The sequence below is a fragment of the Arachis stenosperma genome, chromosome 2 (genome assembly GCF_014773155.1).
Source record: "Arachis stenosperma cultivar V10309 chromosome 2, arast.V10309.gnm1.PFL2, whole genome shotgun sequence".
Classification (NCBI taxonomy): domain Eukaryota; kingdom Viridiplantae; phylum Streptophyta; class Magnoliopsida; order Fabales; family Fabaceae; genus Arachis; species Arachis stenosperma.
Window position 1 is genome coordinate 44,761,483 of NC_080378.1, and position 13,292 is coordinate 44,774,774.

Consider the following 13,292-nt stretch of genomic DNA (forward strand, 5'->3'; position numbering starts at 1 on the left):
TGAGATATGAGGCATGGTTCAAGTAAGGCCATTTATAGCAAACATTGATGAAAAATTAATGGTGAAGATGTTCTTTGAGATGATGAGAATGAACGGTGCGCATGTAGTACGGAGTAAAGACAAGGATTATTTCTTCATTGGGGGTAGGTTCGGTTATTAAAGAAGGGCACACCTAACCACCTAATGTGCAGAATTTTTCCTTCCAAGGAGCTTTTCCAAGGACATGTGACTTCCCTTTTCAGCACTAAAATAGTCGTGCCACTTTGTTGACTTGTCCTCTTCTTCAATCCCTTTTTCCATGTACCTATTCACCACAACAAGACAAAAACATCAACACTCTCCACTTGGCGGCAAGAGTAATAAAGGTGGTAACTAAAATTTGAAAATTTGAAAAATTGGTTAAGTGTTTCTCATGAAACAATGCTAGCCGTGACTTTAGTATGCATATGTACACCTTGGTGGACACCAAACTTAGTGTTTGGCACTGTGATTCAAGGGATTAATTCACTTTCTAGAGTGCAATTCTCATGGATTTTGTGAATCATCCTAGGTAAGTTGACACTAAATATTGCTTTCCATCAAGTAATGCCATTGAAAGCTTAACAAAGTTCTTGTCAACATCTTTGATTAAATCATCATGAGAAACACTTTATTTTCTATCTTTAAACTTGAACCCATAAAGGATGTAAAACATGGTTGTACCCTCATGCAATTCAACAATTAGAATAAATCTGACTCTAATCAATTGTGCTCTTAGCATATATAGAACACCAAACTCAATGATTAGCTATATGCTCCAAGAAAGCACTTAGGTATATATCCCAAGATGGCTATATGATCATTAGTTTTGAACAACAACTTAGACTGACCTTAGGCACACTAAACTTAGAGATGGATCATATGCTTCAAGATATCATGTGTAAGTGTCAAATTTGTCTATGAGAGCTTGAATTCATGTTAGGAAACCATTGATTATTCACATGAAGGAAATAAAAGCAAGAAAAATAAATCTGGGTTGCCTCCCATGGAGCGCTTCTTTAGCGTCATTAGCTTGACGGTTGGTCTCTATCACGGGGGGTTATAGTGCCTCAGGTCTTCTCCTCTCACAGTGAGGCTGTCTCCTTTTGATTCCTTGATAATCTCTACATGCTCCAAGGAGAGGATTTTTCTGATTGTATATACTGGAGGTAGCTAAGATAGAATGGTAGAAAGATGAGGTGGGATTTGTGGAAGGTGGATTGATACCACCTTGTCCCCAGAGGAGAAATCTTCTGTAGGGATATTCTTATTCTTCCATCTCCTTGGTGTTTTCTTACCAACTCTTTTCTCTTCTTCAAGTAATGCTCTAGTGCCTGTGTCAGGAGGGTCCTTCTTGCTTATCTCATGTGAGGGTTGTGACCCTAACTCCCCCTTAATTTCCTCCTTCTGTAACATCACTTTTACTTCTTTCTTCTTTATCAGGTATGACTTCAGATTCTCTGGTGCTGATTCATTGGGTGCTTCTTTCAGGTTTGTATCACCAAAATCAACCTTCATGCATTCCTTCTCTTGATCTGGATCATGTGAAGGTTTGAAGACATGGAAGGTGAGTTGCTCATCATGTATTCTCAATATCAACTCGCCTTGCTCAACATCAATAAGTGCTCTGGCAGTGGCTAAAAATGGTCTCCCCAGAATGATTGGATGAAGGTAGCTTTCTTCCATCTCAAGAATAACAAAATCTGCAAGGATGAAGTATTTTCCAACCTTCACCAGTATATTTTCGACCACCCCTAGTGCTCGTTTCTGGGTCTTGTTAGCCAATTGAAGGATCACATCTTTGGGTTTCAACTCATTAATTTGTAGATTCTTCATAAGAAATAGAGGCATTACATTTATGCTTGCTCCCAGATCACAAAATCCTCTATCAATCGTTGTGTCTCCTATGGCACTACACTCTTTATTCATCACTACTGTTTGTCCTCCCTTCAGGTTATTGTTCTTGGTCAGCAACTCCTTCATACATTTAATGTATGTGGGTATCTGTTGGAGGGTCTCAAGGAAGGGAATGTTGATATGAAGAGACTTAAATACATCTAGGAATCTAGTGTATATTCTCTCTTTCTCACCATCCCTGAGTCTTTAGAGGAATGGTGCTTGTGGCACATAAGATTTAAAAACTTCTTTCTTTTTTGATTCCTTCCTTTGTTTAGGGTTAGTCCCTTGTTCTTCCTCCTCCGTCTTCTCTGTTGGAACTCCTTGGGTATGCTCTGATGGCCTGCTAATTTCTCCCTCTATATCCTCCTTACTCACAAGGGTAATTTCCTTGCATTCTTCCCATCTCACCTTTCTTGTTTATCCTCTTGGATTCTTCTCAGTGTCACTTGGGAAGCTATTAGTAGACTTTGGAAATTGTTGAGATAGGTATCCCACTTTTGATTCAAGCTTCTTGATGGTCTCTCCTCGACTTTTCATGCTAGTCCTTACTTCATCCTTGAATGTTCTGTGGTACACGAAATCATGATTTCACACACTTTCTTCACAACTCCACGTAGCTGACCAGCAAGTGCACTGGGTCGTCCAAGTAATACCTTACGTGAGTAAGGGTCGATCCCATAAAGACTGTCGGCTTGAAGCAAGCTATGGTCATCTTGTAAATCTCAGTCAGGCATATTCAAATGGTTATGGAGTGTTGATAATTAAAAGACAAATAAAACATAAAATAGGATAGAGATACTTATGTAATTCATTGGTAGGAATTTCATATAAGCATATGGAGTTGCTTTGTTCCTTTTGAATCCCTGCTTTCCTACTGGTTTCATCCAGTCATGCGTACTCCTTTCCATGGCAAGCCGTATGTTGGGTGATGACTTGAATCATCTACCATTCTTTCTTGCATAATAAAGACCATAAAAGAGCACAAATCTCATTTGATCAGTACAATTCATGCATTATTCGATGAATATTATGGTACACTACTTTGAGATGAGTTGTGCTGAATTTTAAGTGAAAAAGGCATCAAAAATAGGAAGAAGACAAACAAAAAGCTGGGCATGTGAAACTGGCGTGCCATTTGGAGTAAACGCCGCAAAAATGCACTGGCGTGGCATGCCAGGAGCTAGGCGTGGCACGCCAGTACTAAATTCCAGAAGGGAGATCCAAGCATGCATGTGGGCGTGGCACGCCAGGGACTGGGTGTGGTACGCTGGTACAAAATTCCAGAAAGCAAAATGGAGGACACAAAAAGGGCGTGGCACGCCTGACCCATCAACTACTATAGGCGTGCCACTTGAACAAAGGGCCGTGGCATGCCAACTCACCATCTCAAGAAGAACCTCCACTATGGCATGCCAATTGGTGTTGAAGACGTGGCACGCCAGCTCCAAAAAGTCACTTTGGCATGCCACTTGAAAACCCAGGCATGGCACGCCAAGCTTGAAGAGTGCACGAATATATTTGCGTGCCACTTGAGCAGCATGGCGTGACACGCTGGTACAATGATCCAGAGATGGGGCTGAAGGCAATTGAAGACTGGGCGTGTCACTTGAAGTCGAACGCGTGGCACGCCAACCTCTCAACCTCACTTAGGCGTGCCACTTGAGCAACAAGGGGTGGCACACCAATGCACAAGATAACATAAGCAAGGACTGGGCGTGCCACTTAGTGTCGAAGGCGTGGCATACTAATCCGAGCATATCACTATGGCGTGCCACTTGAAGGCCGAGGCGTGGCACGCCAACTACTAGGACAAGACAAGATCATGGGCGTGGCACGCCAACCTTTAGGCGTGGTTCGCTGGTATTAGTTTTTAGAGAGGATGGAAGAGGCCAATTACATGGGGCGTGCCACTTGCTATCGAAGGCATGGCACGCCATTCACAATTCTTCACTTAGGCGTGCCACTTGAGCAGCATGGCGTGGCACGCCAGTGTCATTCAGAAGGTAAAGAAGCATTGGGCCTGCCACTTGAGTTTGTGGCATGGCACGCCAAACAAAGGAACCATTCATTCACAAAGGGGCGTGGCACGCCAGACCCTGGGCGTGCCACGCTAGTGCATCTTTCCAGAGGAGCTTAGCCAAGCACACAACAAGGGCGTGGCACACCAGACCCTGGGCGTGTCATGCTAGTTCAAGTTTCCAGAGGCAAAGGAAAGTGGAAAAAGCAAAGGGCGTGCCACTTGAGCTCGAAGGCGGGCACGCCAACACAAGAATTCCACTATGGCGTGCCACTTGAGTTCGAAGGCATGGCACGCCAAGGTTGATAAAGGGACGAGCATGCCACTTGAAGGATTGAGCGTGGCATGCCAAGCTATTTTGAAGGGCACGTGACACGCCGGTAAAGTGCCAGCCACACGCCAGCTAAGAAGTCACGCTTATTGAGTGTTTTCTTTCCCTCCAAAATGTAATTTTCCCTTTTTCACTTTTGTAATTCTTTTATTTCTACTAGGAGTAGTATAAATACCCCCAAGGAGTACTGAAGAGGGGTTAAGCAGTTAGTTTTAGATCCACTTTTACACTCCACTTTTGAGTACTTTTCAAGCTATGAGTAGCTAACTTCCCTCTCATTGAGAAAGGGAGCTCTGTTGTACTTCATGGATTGATAATAGGTGAAATTCTTCTTCTCTTCATCTTCTTTTTGATTTGCTAGAAGGAATTTCGTTCTTAATGCTTAGTGTTCAATTATCTTAGGAAAGAGATTGAATGCAATTGGGTTTCATGGGAACCTTGGGCAAGGAAACATGAAACCATGCTTGAAATCCCTTCTCACACTTGAATAGAATCTGGGTTTTGATGATGGGATACGTGACATATAATTCCCCCTCTACCTGGACCTATGAGGGTGTGTGGTATAATCAGGGACCAAGCATATCTCTCTTCATGAGCAATTAGACCAAGGAATTGGCTATTGATCAAGATCTGAGAGATTGAGTCACCAAGGGATTGGGACTCAATCAATCATGATTGCCAAGAGGTCAATGAGTTGCATGATTAAAGAAGATATAAGCTAGATTTGATCCAAAGAGACAACATCTCCCAATCTCAATGAATTCACTCATTCTTATCTATTCATTTCTTTACAGCTTACCTTTACATTCAGCAATCCCCAACTCCCATTTACATTCAAGTCATTAATGATTCAGCACTTTACATTCTACAATTTCCATTTCTGCCCTTTATTGCTTTTCTTTATATTCTAGTCATTTACATTTATGTCATCATTTACAATTCTGTACTTCACAATCTTATTGATCCGCTTGACTAATTCATCAATCAATTAAAACTGCTTGGATTTGTCAATCTCTGTGGATACGATACCACTCCACTGTGGGTTATTACTTGGCGATAATTTTGGTGTGCTTGCCAAAAAAACTAATTCACTAATTTTTGAAAGGGGTAGTGAATTCTGGTCATCAAGTTTTATGGCGCCGTTGCCGGGGATTGGCTTAAATTTGACAGTGATTAAATTGATTGGAGAGATAGATTAAGTAATTTAAATTCCTTGTTATTTTAATTTCTTTTATTTAGCATTTTTTTTATTTTGAGCTCTATTTCCTTCTTCTTTAATTATCTTATTTAGTGTCCATATTTCCACTCTTCTAACTGTTTGATCAATTGCACCACTCACACTAACAACTACTCTAACAAAAGTAATTCCTTCATCCACTTTCTTTCTTTCTTTTTGCCTTGATTAGTTGCATGACAGGAAAGGAGAAGCGGGGCTTCAACTTCCTTTGATTCTGAACCTGAAGAGGAAGAGTATTTTGAAATAAAAATGGAGGAGAATATGGAGAATCATCATGAGGAAGAAGTTCATAATCATGCCAGAGGAGGCCTAGTCAACCATGATGGGCAAGAAAGGAGAGTCTTAGGCTCCTACATCAACCCAAACCCAGGAAATTGTGGCAGCAGTATCCTTAAGCCAACAATTCATGCCAATAATTTTGAGCTGAAGCCTCAGCTCATGACACTTGTTCAGAATAATTACTCATATAGAGGAAGTGCCCAAGAAGATCCCAATCAATATCTCAGCACATTCTTGAGGATATGTGATACTGTAAAGTCCAACGGGGTACACCCTGACATCTACAAACTACTCTTGTTCCCTTGCTCACTCAGAGATAAGGTAGCAAAGTGGTTGGAATCATTCCCCAAGGATAGCCTAACTACATGGGAGGATGGTGCTCGAAATTGTGATCATCAATGGCGCCATCAACATGGTACGCTCAATTGTAATCTCAACTCTTTATCACAACTTCGCACAACTAACCAGCAAGTGCACTGGGTCGTCCAAGTAATAAACCTTATGCGAGTAAGGGTCGATCCCACGGAGATTGTTGGTATGAAGCAAGCTATGGTCACCTTGTAAATCTTAGTCAGGCAGACTCAAATGGGTATAGATGATGAATAAAACATAAAGATAAAGATAGAGATACTTATGTAATTCATTGGTAGGAATTTCAGATAAGCGTATGAAGATGCTCTGTCCCTTCCGTCTCTCTGCTTTCCTACTGTCTTCATCCAATCCTTCTTACTCATTTCCATGGCAAGCTGTATGCAAGGGTTTCACCGTTGTCAGTGGCTACCTCCCATCCTCTCAGTGGAAATGTTCAACGCACCCTGTCACGGCACAGCTATCCAGCTGTCGGTTCTCGATCATGTCGGAATAGAATCCAGTGATTCTTTTGCGTCTGTCACTAACGCCCCACAATCGCGAGTTTGAAGCACGTCACAGTTATTCAATCATTGAATCCTACTCAGAATACCACAGACAAGGTTTAGACCTTTCGGATTCTCTTGAATGCTGCCATCAATTCTAGCTTATACCACGAAGATTCCGGTTAAAGAACCCAAGAGATAAACATTAGAGCCTTGTTTGCTTGTAGAACAGAAGTGGTTGTCAGTCACTTGTTCATAAGTGAGAATGATGATGAGCGTCACATAATCATCACATTCATCATGTTCTTGAGTGCGAATGAATATCTTGGAATAAGAACAAGATGAATTGAATAGAAGAACAATAGTAATTGCATTAATACTCGAGGTACAGTAGAGCTCCACACCTTAATCTATGGTGTGTAGAAACTCCACCGTTGAAAATACATAAGAACAAAAGTGATCATTGGTTTCGGCCCCAGAGAGGGAACCAGAAAAACCAAGATCTGATGTAAGAACTAGATGTCCGAAGATGATCTAGAGATCTAAAGTGATCAAAAGATGAAAATACAATAGTAAAAGGTCCTATTTATAGGGAACTAGTAGCTTAAGAATTACAAAGATGAGTAAATGACATAAAAATCCACTTCCGGGCCCACTTGGTGTGTGCTCAGGCTGAGCATTGAAGCATTTTCGTGTAGAGACTCTTCTTGGAGTTAAACGCCAGCTTTTATGCCAGTTTGGGCGTTTAACTCCCATTCTTGTGCCAGTTCCGGCGTTTAACGCTGGGAATTCTGAAGGTGACTTTGAACGCCGGTTTGGGCCATCAAAATTTGGGCAAAGTATGGACTATTATATATTGTTGGAAAGCCCAGGATGTCTACTTTCCAACGACGTTGAGAGAGCGCCAATTGGGCTTCTGTAGCTCCAGAAAATCCACTTCGAGTGCAGGGAGGTCAGAATCCAACAGCATCTGCAGTCCTTTTCAGTCTCTGAATCAGATTTTTTGCTCAGGTCCCTCAATTTCAGCCAGAAAATACCTGAAATCACAGAAAAATACACAAACTCATAGTAAAGTCCAGAAAAGTGAATTTTAACTAAAAACTAGTAAAAATATACTAAAAACTAACTAAATCCTACTAAAAACAATGCCAAAAAGCGTACAAATTATCCGCTCATCACAACACCAAACTTAAATTGTTGCTTGTCCTCAATCAACTGAAAATCAAATAAGATAAAAAGAAGAGAATATGCAATGAATTCCAAAAACATCTATGAAGATCAGTATTACTTAGATGAGCGGGGCTTTTAGCTTTTTGCCTCTGAACAGTTTTGGCATCTCACTCTATCCTTTGAAATTCAGAATGATTGGCTTCTTTAGGAACTCAGAATCCAGATAGTGTTATTGATTCTCCTAGTTAAGTATGATGATTCTTGAACACAGCTACTTTATGAGTCTTGGCCGTGGCCCAAAGCACTCTGTCTTCCAGTATTACCACCGGATACATACATGCCACAGACACATAATTGGGTGAACCTTTTCAGATTGTGACTCAGCTTTGCTAGAGTCCCCAATTAGAGGTGTCCAGGGTTCTTAAGCACACTCTTTTTGCCTTGGCTCACAACTTTATTTCTTTCTTTTTTTTTTCGCTTCTTCTCTCTTTTTTTTTCGTTTTTCTTCTCTTTTTTTGTATTCACTGCTTTTTCTTGCTTCAAGAATCATTTTTATGATTTTTCAGATCCTCAGTAACATGTCTCCTTTTTCATCATTCTTTCAAGAGCCAACATTCATGAACCACAAATTCAAAAGACATATGCACTGTTCAAGCATACATTCAGAAAACAAAAGTGTTGCCACCACATCAAAATAATTAATCTGTTATAAAATTCAAAATTCATGCAATTCTTCTCTTTGTTCAATTAAGAACATTTTTCAGTTAAGAAAGGTGATGGATTCATAGGACATTCATAACTTTAAGGCATAGACACTAAGACACTAATGATCATAAGACACAAACATGGATAAACATAAGCATGAAAATTCGAAAAAACAAGAAAATAAAGAACAAGGAGATTAAAGAACGGGTCCACCTCAGTGATGGCGGCTTGTTCTTCCTCTTGAAGATCTTATGGAGTGCTTGAGCTCCTCAATGTCTCTTCCTTGCCTTTGTTGCTCCTCTCTCATGATTCTTTGATCTTCTCTAATTTCATGGAGGAGGATGGAATGTTCTTGGTGTTCCACCCTTAGTTGTCCCATGTTGGAGCTCAATTCTCCTAGGGAGGTGTTGATTTGCTCCCAATAGTTTTGTGGAGGAAAGTGCATCCCTTGAGGCATCTCAGGGATTTCATGATGAGTGGGGTCTCTTGTTTGCTCCATCCTTTTCTTAGTGATGGGCTTGTCCTCATCAATGAGGATGTCTCCTTCTATGTCCACTCCAACTGAATAACAGAGGTGACAAATGAGATGAGGAAAGGCTAACCTTGCCAAGGTGGAAGACTTGTCCGCCACCTTATAGAGTCTTGGGCTATAACCTCATGAACTTCCACTTCCTCTCCAATCATGATGCTATGACTCATGATGGCCCGGTCTAGAGTAACTTCGGACCGGTTGCTAGTGGGAATGATTGAGCGTTGGATAAACTCCAACCATCCTCTAGCCACGGGCTTGAGGTCATGCCTTCTCAATTGAACCGGCTTCCCTCTTGAATCTCTCTTCCATTGGGCACCCTCTTCACAAATGTCAGTGAGGACTTGGTCCAACCTTTGATCAAAGTTGACCCTTCTTGTGTAAGGATGTTCATCTCCTTGCATCATGGGCAAGTTGAATGCCAACCTCACATTTTCCGGACTAAAATCTAAGTATTCCCCCCGAACCATTGTAAGCCAATTCTTTGGGTTCGGGTTCACACTTTGATCATGGCTCTTGGTGATCCATGCATTGGCATAGAACTCTTGAACCATTAAGATTCCGACTTGTTGAATGGGGTTGGTAAGAACTTCCCAACCTCTTCTTCGAATCTCATGTCGGATCTCCGGATATTTACTCTTTTTGAGTTTGAAAGGGACCTCGGGGATCACCTTCTTCAAGGCCACTACTTCATAGAAGTGGTCTTGATGCACCCTTGAGATGAATCTCTCCATCTCCCATGACTCGGAGGTGGAAGCTTTTGCCTTCCCTTTCCTCTTTCTAGAGGTTTCTCCGGCCTTGGATGCCATAAATGGTTATGGAAAAACAAAAAGCAATGCTTTTACCACACCAAACTTAAAAGGTTTGCTCGTCCTTGAGAAAAAGAAGAAAGAATAGAGTAGAAGAAGAAGAAAATGGAGGAGATGGAGGAGGCTATGTGGTTCGGCCAAAAGGGGGAAGAAGTAGTGTTTAGGGTGTGTGAAAATGAAGGAGTGAAGATCGGTTTATATAGGGGTGAGGGGAGGGGTAGGGTTCGGCCGTTATGGGTGGGTTTGGGAGGGAAAGTGGTTTGAATTTTGAATTGTGAGGTAGGTGGGGTTTTATGAAGGATGGATGTGAGTGGTGAAGAGAAAGATGGGATTTGATAGGTGAAGGGTTTTTGGGGAAGAGGTATTAAGGTGATTGGTGAATGGGTGAAGAAGAAAGAGGGTGGTGGGGTTGGTGGGGATCCTGTGGGGTCCACAGATCCTGAGGTGTCAAGGAAAAGTCATCCCTGCACCAAATGGCATGCAAAAATGCGTTTTGAGCCAATTCTGGCGTTAAACGCCGGGCTGGTGCCCATTTCTGGCATTTAACGCCAAGTGCTTGCCCTTTTCTGGCGTTTAACGCCAGTCTGGTGCCCCTTTCTGGCGTTAAACGCCCAGAATGGTGCCAGACTGGGCGTTAAACGCCCATCTGCTAGCCTTACTGGCGTTTAAACGCCAGTAGGTTCTTCCTCCAGGGTGTGCTATTTTTCTTCCTGTTTTTCATTCTGTTTTTGCTTTTTCAATTGATTTTGTGACTTCTTATGATCATCAACCTACAGAAAACATAAAATAACAAAGGAAAATAGGTAAAATATAACATTGGGTTGCCTCCCAACAAGCGCTTCTTTAATGTCAGTAGCTTGACATAGGGCTCTCATGGAGCCGCACAGATACTCAGAGCAATGTTGGAACCTCCCAACACCAAACTTAGAGTTTGAATGTGGGGGTTCAACACCAAACTTAGAGTTTGGTTGTGGCCTCCCAACACCAAACTTAGAGTTTGACTGTGGGGGCTCTGTTTGACTCTGCTTTGAGAGAAGCTCTTCATGCTTCCTCTCCATGGTGACAGAGGGATATCCTTGAGCCTTAAACACAAAGGATCCTTCATTCACTAGAATGATCAATTCTCCTCTGTCAACATCAATCACAGCCTTTGCTGTGGCTAGGAAGGGTCTGCCAAGGATGATGGATTCATCCATGCACTTCCCAGTCTCTAAGACTATGAAATCAGCAGGGATGTAATGGTCTTCAATCTTTACCAAAACATCCTCTACAAGTCCATAAGCTTGTTTTCTTGAATTGTCTGCCATCTCTAGTGAGAGTCTTGCAGCTTGTACCTCAAAGATCCCTAGCTTCTCCATTATAGAAAGAGGCATGAGGTTTACACTTGACCCTAGGTCACAGAGAGCCTTTTTGAAGGTCATGGTGCCTATGGTGCAAGGTATTGAAAACTTCCCAGGATCTTGTCTCTTTTGAGGTAATTTCTGCCTAGACAAGTCATCCAGTTCTTTGGTGAGCAAAGGGGGTTCATCCTCCCAAGTCTCATTACCAAACAACTTGTCATTTAGCTTCATGATTGCTCCAAGGTATTTAGCAACTTGCTCTTCAGTGACATACTCATCCTCTTCAGAGGAAGAATACTCATCAGAGCTCATGAATGGCAGAAGTAAGTCCAGTGGAATCTCTATGGTCTCATTTTGAGCCTCAGATTCCCATGGTTCCTCATTAGGGAACTCATTGGAAGCCAGTGAACGTCCATTGAGGTCTTCCTCAATGGCGTTCACTGCCTCTCCTTCCTCTCCAAATTCGGCCATGTTGATGGCCTTGCACTCTCCTTTTGGATTTTCTTCTGTATTGCTTGGAAGAGTACTAGGAGGGAGTTCAGTAATTTTCTTGCTCAGCTGTCCCACTTGTGCCTCCAAGTTTCTAATGGAGGACCTTGTTTCATTTATGAAACTTTGAGTGGTTTTGATTAGATCAGAGACCATGGTTGCTAAGTCAGAGTGGTTCTGCTTAGAATTCTCTGTCTGTTGCTGAGAAGATGATGGAAAAGGCTTGCCATTGCTAAACCTGTTTCTTCCACCATTATTGTTGTTGAAACCTTGTTGAGGTCTCTGTTGATCCTTCCATGAGAAATTTGGATGATTTCTCCATGAAGAATTATAGGTGTTTCCATAGGGTTCTCCTATGTAATTCACCTCTTCCATTGAGGGGTTCTCAGGATCATAAGCTTCTTCTTCAGATGAAGCATCCTTAGTACTGCTTGGTGCATTTTGCATTCCAGACAGACTTTGAGAAATCAAATTGACTTGCTGAGCCAATATCTTGTTCTGAGCCAATATGGCATTCAGAGTATCAATCTCAAGAACTCCTTTCTTCTGATTTGTCCCATTGTTCACAGGATTCCTTTCAGAAGTGTACATGAATTGGTTATTTGCAACCATTTCAATTAGCTCTTGAGCTTCTGTAGGCGTCTTCTTCAGATGAAGAGATCCTCCAGCAGAGCTATCCAATGACATCTTGGACAGTTCAGAGAGACCATCATAGAAAATACCTATGATGCTCCATTCAGAAAGCATGTCAGAAGGACATTTTCTGATCAATTGTTTGTATCTTTCCCAAGCTTCATAGAGGGATTCTCCTTCCTTCTGTCTGAAGGTTTGGACTTCCACTCTAAGCTTACTCAATTTTTGAGGTGGAAAGAACTTTGCCAAGAAGGCATTGACTAGCTTTTCCCAAGAGTTCAGGCTTTCTTTAGGTTGTGAGTCCAACCATGTCTTAGCTCTGTCTCTTACAGCAAAAGGGAATAGCATAAGTCTGTAGACCTCAGGGTCAACCCCATTAGTCTTGACAGTGTCACAGATTTGCAAGAATTCAGCTAAGAACAGATGAGGATCTTCCAATGAAAGTCCATGGAACTTGCAATTCTGTTGCATTAGAGAAACTAATTGAGGCTTAAGCTCAAAGTTGTTTGCTCCAATGGCAGGGATAGAGATGCTTCTCCCATAGAAGTCGGGAGTAGGTGCAGTAAAGTCACCCAGCACCTTCTTTGCATTGTTGGCATTGTTATTGTTTTCGGCTGCCATGGGTTCTTCTTCTTTGAAGATTTCTGTCAGGTCCTCTATAGAGAGTTGTGCCTTAGCTTCTCTTAGCTTTCGCTTCAAGGTCCTTTCAGGTTAAGGGTCAGCTTCAACAAGAATGCCTTTGTCTTTGCTGCTGCTCATATGAAAGAGAAGAGAACAAGAAAATATGGAATCCTCTATGTCACAGTATAGAGATTCCTTGAGGTGTCAGAGGAAAAGAAAAATAGAAGGAAGAGGTAGAAGAATTCGAACTTAGTCAGATAGAGTTCGAATTGTGCATTGAGGAGGAGTGGTACTCCATAAATAGAAGGATGCGAGAAGTGGGGAAGAAATTTCGAAAATTAAATTAAAAAGATTTTTAAAA

The 13,292-nt window shown here is 41.8% G+C and overlaps 1 non-coding gene across 1 annotated transcript; it reads left to right on the forward strand.

The window, feature by feature from the left end:
* Nucleotides 1–12,418: 12,418 nt before the first annotated feature.
* Nucleotides 12,419–12,526, forward strand: LOC130964028 (small nucleolar RNA R71). Its single transcript, XR_009080141.1, has one exon. It is a non-coding gene; the product is annotated as a small nucleolar RNA R71 (small nucleolar RNA).
* Nucleotides 12,527–13,292: the final 766 nt, after the last annotated feature.